The sequence below is a fragment of the Gymnoscopelus microlampas genome, assembly GCF_963454915.1.
Source record: "Gymnoscopelus microlampas genome assembly, chromosome: 10".
Lineage (NCBI taxonomy): Eukaryota > Metazoa > Chordata > Actinopteri > Myctophiformes > Myctophidae > Gymnoscopelus > Gymnoscopelus microlampas.
The window spans coordinates 36,867,113-36,876,457 of record NC_139947.1 but is presented as its reverse complement, the minus strand read 5'-3'; the positions used below and the strand labels follow the sequence as shown (position 1 = coordinate 36,876,457).

General features: G+C 40.3%; 1 protein-coding gene across 1 annotated transcript in view; it reads left to right on the top strand.

Annotated features, from left to right (window-relative positions):
- Nucleotides 1-1,784: 1,784 nt before the first annotated feature.
- mfsd5 (major facilitator superfamily domain containing 5) overlaps nt 1,785-9,345 on the top strand; it is a 173,382-nt gene continuing 165,821 nt past the window's right edge. Inside the window, exon 1 of the mRNA XM_084068463.1 lies at nt 1,785-1,794. The gene's annotated coding sequence lies outside the window, so the exon portion shown is untranslated. The remainder of the gene's footprint in view (nt 1,795-9,345) is intronic.

The window sequence follows — 9,345 nt, the reverse complement described above, 5'->3', positions numbered from 1 at the left end:
GTTGAGTAACCGAGCAAAACAAGTGACAATTTATTGCAGCCGAGAGTCAATGCCTAGGTATTTTGAAAGCATACTGGTATATATACTGTACCAAGACTCCCATAACTGAGATAACACATTTATGAGCTCAGGCAATGAATCAGTGAGTAGCTAAGAGGAACTCACAAAACATTTTATAATTGCTACATCAAAGCAATTTCTGAGTAAAAATTACTGAATTCAACTAACAGTAACCACAAGAACCCTATAACGTCCGTATTATGGAGAGAACATTCGGCAAAAATAGCAGACCTACAAACTCAACGTGTCACAAAGCACTGTGGTCTGGGCTCAGCTTGTAGGTCAGCTACTTTCAGCAAAGATATTTAGTGCCGAGTCTAAAACAGGAGGGGGCCTAGCATAGAGCCAAGGGGGACTCCAGTCAACTACAGTAAGTATATAGTTTTAAGTGGTTAATAAAGTTTGAGGGTGATGTCCATAATTTCTTTTTACTGCTGTAAATTGAGGAAATGTTATAAATGCTATAAATGATAGTGGCTGGCGCTTGCCACAGTGTGAAAGATGAGTGTTCAGGCAGGTCCAAACCTATTCAGACAGCATCTTGGATTTTGATGTTTTGGCTCTATAATCCTCATGTTGGTTATAGATGTGATGCAGCTACAGTAAGGTGCAGCTTGTCAGCGTAATCTTATTGTATTTTCAGCTTAATTAACCTATGTCTGAAGTGAAATCATGTTCATTTAGTATTAATAATAATAAAAACTTTATATTTCTATAGCTCCTTTCATGACATGAAATGCAGCTCAAGGTGCTAAACAGAGCAGAAATACAATTACAGAAAAAGTACAAATAAGTACTATTAGTTATTATACCTCATGAACTAAACGTTGCTGTATTCTTGCCCTAATAACGGCACACAAACATGTATGCTAGAAAGCAAATTCATTATAATAGAGAGGAAACATTGCTGATGTGTTGTGTTCCAGTTCAGAAAATCTGGTTCACATACATGATCTTTGAAGCTGGTTTAATAACGTCTTAGCCTACTGTACATATAATTCCCTCCATGTACTCCATACTGCCTCAAGGAATTTCAAGGGTAAAGCCCAAGGGTAGTCAGTCTAGTCACATAATCTTAATTTTTTTATATGAACTAAGATGTCATGGTCCATGATCCAAAAGTATCCTTATGGGTCTGTAACATTGAGAGTGTACAAATGGAACCCCATTTGCACACGCTGAATTAAATTAAGGCTGGGGTCCCAGAGATGAACAATTTTATCAAACTGCGAGTCCTTCCTTGAAATTAAGAAGGTTGAGAATCACTGATGTAAATAAAACATGCCAACGGCTCATAAAAAAAAGTTTGCAAACAAGCACTTCCAAAAGAGACAATGCATGCCATTTACAGCTATATACAGTGAGCCTGTTTAAACAAACTATGTACAACATCAAAGACTTGACACAGAACCTGACAATAAGATTTGCGCCACATGTCCAAATTCCTTTGGAGCACAGATTGTGTTGAATCATCAATGTATACTGTATGACATGACAACACTTACTCCCCTCCAGCCATTTCTCTGTGACTCAACTTCGCAAAATCATGGTTACATATTGTGAAACTTCTTTTGGCAACTGGCTTTATGATGTCATAAAGATTGGCAAAACTGAGATAAGAGATTAAAGTCGTCGTGTCATGACACATTACTGAGAGCAGATTATGATCAGCTGTCAGGTTAGTCATGTAACATATGTACCGGTAGTGATGGAGGTTACAAGGTTATCTTTATCGTTACTCGCGCACAGTGTCCTTGACGTTGTTCATCACACAGCTGCCTACGAACCCTGCATGGACAAGTAGTTGGGCCAGTGGATTGGGGGGGCTCTTATAAGATAAGATATGATAAGACCTTTGTTGATCCTGTGAGGGAAATTCAGTCACCAAATAGGAAGCGCAGCAGTCAAGATAGCATTAAGCATTAATGTGAGACCCCCCAGCAGGCACTCGCAAAGAAGAGGGCACTAGCCATTACAGCCTGAACATCTGCAGCATCCTGTTACGCACCCCGAAGGACCTGAGCTTAGAAGAACAGTTTACTCCAGCCCTCACATAGAGGGCATCAGAGTCGTCAGCTTGTTCAGGGGCACTCCCAGTAATGACACCATGGGGACCGGTGACAACCTCTTGCTCTTGCGTTAGTCCACAACCATCTCCTTGGTCTTGCCGGCGTTGAGCCGGAGGCAGTTCACCTCGCTCAACCTCACAAAGTCCCTCATCACGTTGTCTTGCGTTGTCACCTGATGCAGCTGACAACGGCGGTTGGAATTTAACATTGAAAGTGCCGCCACCTGGGGTGGCTACTTTCATTGACTTCATAGAAACATGGCCGCCGTGTGAATATGGTCTATGGTGAAGCACGTCAGACAGACATCCCTGCAGTCTCACTGTTAGGAGCTGGACTGGTTGGTGGTCCCCAGTATAAGGCAGAATTCCCTTGGATGCCCGGAAGGAAAGAATAGGAATTGATGTCGTTGCGTGATGATGTCATTACGTAGGATACCCAATGACATTACTCCAACTGACACAGATGTCAACAGAACGTCTGCATGCCGTTAAACACATCGTTAAACACATAAAACCCTGACATCTCGATTTTGGGTATGTCATTATAGGCAACAATTGTGTTAATCTTCCATTTTCAAAACTAACAGATGAGGTTTTACTGACTATGATTCTTTACTTTATATGATGTCTTTTTTAATTACTTTTATTGTGTTTTTCTAACATCAAGGTCCCTTAATCCCCCCAACAGCGCCTCAGAGCCCCCTTACAAAAAGATTGCTTCCAGTGTTCTGAATACACATAAGAGCACCGAAATGTGAGAGAACGATTGCCTAATTGCACTTTACTTATTTACTAGTAAATCCGCTGAAACAAATCAAACGTTAAATATTTTAGTACTTAAGTACAATTCTGAACAGAGACTACTATTTTAGAACCGGGCATTACGTTTTTTTTTTGTGCTGTTCGGCACCGTCTTGCACAACTCAGACTTTTTCCCTGACAGTGTTCAGAATAAATACCACACCCACAGCAAAATCCCATTTTACACTGGACCCTTATATACAGTAGGTCCATTTTTCCACTCAGGGCCAGATTTACTATGCCTTTGTGCCTTATTCCAGATGCATTCGGTGCCCAGAAACATGTGTGTTATTTATCAAACAGACGCACCGACCTGGAAACGCATGCAGTTTGCTTGTCAGTTTAAGCGCACCTTGTATATGTCATCACTCAGTGCACTTCTCTCCTTTACGCATTTGCATGTAAGGGAGGGTTGCACACATAACCCGAGGGGACGTATGCATTTAAAAAGAAAGGTCACCAATTTTCAACATAAATCGCATTGTACTGTCCGTACAGTCTGTAGGCCTGATGAAGTGAAACATATTTGACGTCATTGCAACATCAACATTAGCAGAGAAATACACAGAGGACATACAGTGCATGCAAGATATTTTATGCCACCCTATATTATTGATCTCCGCATAATAGAACAAAAGGGATTTACTGTAGGTTGAAAATCTGAAAAGATTCCTTTAAGCGAGGATCACACAAATAAAGGGAGGAGATAGATAGATTGCGCTCATTCAGAAACGGAAAACACACATTTCAATGAACGTCATTTGAAATGCAAAGTACCAAATCTTGGAACGTTTCAAAAATGTCCCCAATTCTACAATTCTTAGGAGACGCCAACAATGCCAAATAGTCAACACCCTCTACCAGCTCTGATGAGTGTCTGCTGGTCAGTTCCCTGCGGTGGTGGCTTGTGTTTTATTATATGCAACCTTTAGTTTTGTTCTTTGATCTTTGTATGCCCTGCCATCTCTTTTTTACATCAGGAGTTAGTCCCAATATATTTATTTTATGAGCAATTGTTGCCCAAATTATATTGCGTTAGGATAGGGTTAGAGTAAAGAGCACTGTATCCCTCCAAAACATTTAGGTGTTCCGTTAATGTAAAAATTTCAGCATCACCAAATGTTGTTGTTAGTTTCTTTAAATGTTTTCACATTCCATCCAACGAAGCACTTTTGCTGCCATAGTAAATCAATTTCAAGCAGATAGCAAGTAAGCACAAATTGCTCACACAGTGCAATTTGCCTTGCGCCTTTCATGTATGTAAATCTGGCCCTCAGAATTAACACGTGTTGAGCATACATTGTACAGGATGTATAAGAGAGATGGAGTGAGATACTTTATCTCAATTACATTTCCCTGACCGTGTGTGTGCGCCTCCAAAGGCGTGAATTCTACCATGGGCTAATTAACATAGGCTAATTAACCAAACATATATCGAGAATGTGAAAACATTCTTTAAATGTTTTCACATTCCATCCAACGAAGCACTTTTGCTGCCATAGTAAATCAATTTCAAGCAGATAGCAAGTAAGCACAACTTGCTCACACAGTGCAATTTGCCTTGCGCCTTTCATGTATGTAAATCTGGCCCTCAGAATTAACACGTGTTGAGAATACATTGTACAGGATGTATAAGAGAGATGGAGTGAGATTCTTTATCTCTATAACATTTTCCTGACAGTGTGTGTGCGCCTCCACAGGCGTGAATTCTACCAACTGTGTTTGGTGGACGATTTTAGTCCATGTTTGATAGGGTTGTGTACTGGCAAGGACCTCACAAAACAATACGTATCACGATACATAGGTCATATCTCCGTACACATACATGCATTACAATAAATTGCAATAGTCTGCCACCTGGGTAGACTAATGTACAGCATGATATAAAACGTAATATACGGCATGATAGAAAATATGTATGATGTTAATGTTGATGTTGATATGATGATACTTTGTCAGACTGGTCTGAATTGTTTCTTCCATCACAGTAACACCATTTGCAACACCACAGAAAAATGTTCTATGTTGTTGTTGGACAACAACATAGAACATATTACAATCACATAAGACAATATTCAAGGCAGGGCTGCATGGGCTAATTAACCAAAGATATATCGAGAACAATGTTTTGAACCAGTAACCGACTTAATCTTGCTCATGTACAGTAGGTTAATTAAATAATCGAGAAGCAGGATTTTTCTTTTTTTACATTTTTAAAATGTCTTATATATCAACAAATCGACACGAAAACATTCTAATATATATATATTTTTATAAATCAGCTAAATTGATAAGTCTGATTAACCACATACCCCGGTATTATACTTCATTGTACAATGGTGGTGTACAAAAATAGCCATAGTCAATCGTTTGAAATAATCGTGAAATTGATTTTAAGTCATATTGCCCAGCCCTAATTCAATACACAGCTCCATATTTAACTTCAGGATCAAGTGGTGCCCAAAAGACTGCTTCATTCAAAACCATATTAAATTGCAGTACCCTGCATCTTCGGTGTGATGGTAACAATATGTATTACCCGTTACACAATGTGTTGCTCTGTCTTGATACTGTATGCTGTTGTTGTTGTGGTAGACTGATTCATAGAGCTTGGCCAACTATCTTTGAGCAGATTTACATTTGGTGGAGTAGATTTTTTCATTTTAAAATATGGACAAACACTTGTATTGTAATATTGTGGAACACTTATAACCACAGAAGTAAAAAAAAATAAAGGAAGAATCTGTTTACTCGCCCAAAAAGAGTATAAGACCTAAGGCGGCAGAGAAAATAAAATCTTTGTTTTGCCTTTTTGCAGACAGACTCAATGTGGTCTTTCCAATCCAGGATAACAGATGGTCTATCATTACATCCAAGTATTTGTATGAAAGTCCTGCTTGATTTTTTGGATAACAATTGGATGGATAACAATAGCAACTTTATGAGAGTCAGATGGTGTACCGAACACTATCTCTGCAGTTTTCTTTGTGTCAATCTCAACAGCATTATTATCACTCCGCTCCACCACTTTGTTCACACCATGTTGGTGCAGCCCAGTGCTGCCCGAGTTACTTACAGTAATAGAGATATTAGAGCTGTATCATCACAATAGTTTAGAACAGTGATTCTCAACCAGTCTCAGAGTCTGGACCCCCAGTTTGATCAGTCCATGGATGGAGCCCAACGTAATTGCTATCTCTACAAAGAAAACCAGATGACAATTAATGAATGGAGACAAGATTTATGAAAATAAACGGCAGCCATGTATATGCTGCTTTTTTCTCTTCTGTTTGTACCCTTTTAGTAATGTTTATGTGCGCTCTTTTTGTAATGTTGCCTGTTTTCTGTATGGGGACTACGGATGGAAATTAGCATCCTCGCTAAATCCGGCGTTTTTATATTGCATTGTATGTGTAGTGTTCATTAATACGCGCTGTCCCTCCCAAATAAACGTATAAATAAATATAATTCCAGAGCCAATGAGATAGAAGAGTTGCATCAATGAGGGGTCAGAAACACTACGTTTGTGGGCCATTGGAGTGAAGGGAGACGGCACAACTCTCTCAATGGCTCTGGGAGCCCTAGTGGCAAAATTACGTCAGGCTCGGGAATCGAACCCACGACTCCGGTGTCAGGCTGCATTAGAGCCTATTATGTGGTATGCGCCTTCACCAATCGGCCATCAGCACCCCCCGCTATGGCCTCACCTTGCTTGGAACCTTGCCGGAGGTGATACCCCCAAAAAAAGTACCAGGCACTATGGGTGCAGTGTTGCCAGATTCTGTGAGAGAAACAAGCAACCAGGTCTAGGAAAACCAGCCCAAAAGAAGCGACAATGGGCCACATGAGCACTTTTAACATATACATCAGCTATTTGAAAATAGCAGATCTACAAGCTCACAACGCGTCGCGCTGCGACGCGCTGCGACGCGCTGCGAGCTTGTAGATCGGCTATTTTCAAATGAAATCTTGCGGGGAAATTATAATAAGCAGATCTGGCAACCCAGCATGGGTGCTACTTTTGCCCGATGGAAAAGCAAAAAAGTCCAAATGGATTTGAGCCGGTACCATGCAGTGGGAAAAGCCCCAATAGGCTAACTATGAGGATTCATATAGAATAGCAGGGATAAAGCCTTTGCCAAAATCAACCCTATGAAACCAGCCATGTAATGTACACAGCATGGAGCCCTAAGGTTGGACTCTCAACTGTCCGGCTTCCTGCAGTTCGTCTGTGTCGCCACTCTTCCCCCGTCTGGAAAACCAATAAAATATTAAAAAGGGTCGGAGACTGGTGACTTGAGGGCCGTCGGTTCATTTTAAAAGATGTTATGTCGCATTTGCACTAATTGTATCACAGTAAAAAATGAAGTGTTATAAAGATAATTGGTGTGGTGTTTTAAGGGCCCTTTAAGATGGCTTCTAGCAGAAGTTTAGATTTTTTTCCAAACTCCTCTGCGGCTAGTTGAAACATCACTTATTCATGTACTGAAAAAAATAAAAATCTACTGGGGATTTCACGACAAGCTATAATCATAACAACCAATATTGTCTCATGACACAAGAAGCAGATTATGGGTTTAAGTGATTCTTGATGTAATCATGATTATATCCACTACTGATTTGACTGCAGTGCATTAAAGAGACATTCCACCTCAATATTTAAATAGCAGACACAACAATATAAATACATATATCCGCACCCTTCAGTGTAGCTCAGTACATAGGCTATGCGTATATACAGTGCCACAGTCTATAGTTCACTGTACTGTAGGCATTATACTCACTGAAGCAATGTGCCAACATAAATATTATTTTCCCAACCTTTATCCTTTTGTTAAGATTTAGCTCTTTTTTCCACATTGACCAATTCGCTGAGCTGTATTAAACACTACACATGGAATCAACATCTGCCAGACCAGACCAGACTGCCGTTAGGCCAAACAGAAAGCCTTTAAAAGTCAAAATAACTTTCAAACTGAATGAAATTTGGCAACACTGCTTGGAGCTTCATATTCGATTCAACGGAAATTATACGGTTGTTCTTTTTTGAATTGTCTTTTTAAAAGAAAAAACAAAATTGCACGCGTAACATTTGACTTTTGCTATGAATTATCAAAATTAGGGCTTCGTTTTAATTGGATGTTTTAAGCAGCCAGACTTGCTGCTGATCAGAGCTGGGCTACATATTCCGTGCCATGAACTCAATCCGGGAACGCATCTGTGTCATTTTAGATTTTCCTATTTTATACTTTGGCTATTCAAGAATAGCAGATCTACAAGCTCATAGCGCAGCACTCGGTGTGCTTGCAGATCTGCTATTTTTGAAAAATCGTGAAAATCTTTGAATATATATATTTTTTAAAGCAAACATTTTTAACTAAAATCTTTGCTCCTGGGGGAGGAACACACACACACACACACACACACACACACACACACACACACACACACACACACACACACACACACACTTTCTAAAAGAAATGCAGATCTACGAGCTCATTGCGCGGTACGATGAGTTTGTAGATCTGCCATTTTTGAATGACCAAAGAAATCTTAAAATGACACAGATGCTTTCCCGGTCTTAATGGACTAAGCAAGGAAGCAGCTGAGGTTTATTGAAGGCCAGATGCTTCCACAAGGATCTCTACCTGTTAATCAAGTGTCGGTCCACTAACTACATCAGTGACATTCCACACAAAGCTGCTTCTTAAGAACGGATTCACTTCTACAAGCGCTACAGATCTCACAACTCGTTCACAACACGTTGCAAAGCGGTGTAAGCTTGTAGATCAGCTAATTTCGGTGAAGAGATTTGGTGTGGAGGGGGAAAAAAAGGAGCGGACCTGGTATAGAACCCTGGGGGATCCAGATCAACAAAGCTGCTAAGTCAGGGGTCTTCAACAGGGGGTCCGGGACCCCTAGGGGGTCCTCAGAGTTACTACAGGGGGTCCGCCAAATCTTTGTGTGATATGATTTTTTTTGTTTTCCTTTTCTGAGGAGAACTTTAGCCAAAAATAGCAGATCTACAAGCTCACAACGCCTCGCGCTGCGAGGCGTTGTGAGCTTGTAGATCTGCTATTTTTAGCAAAGAGGTATAGGTGTAGAGGGAAAAAGGAGCAGACCAAGTAAACCAAAAAAAAGTTTAATCTGAAACGCAATTTTATACAATATAGAGGGGGTCCCTGCTTCATCTCTCTCTCAGCTAGGGGGTCCTTGGCCTGAAAACGTTGAAGACCCCTGTGCTAAGTAGTTAGGACTTAGCAGGTTTGTCACTATAGGCTGAACAATGTACAGCTGATATAGATTGGCATGCTATAAAAGATGAATTAACGTGCATATTTTCCTCTTGGGATTAGAAATGACAACTCTGGCACCATGCAGACAGTGAAGCATTTATTAGGGAGAGCTTTTCC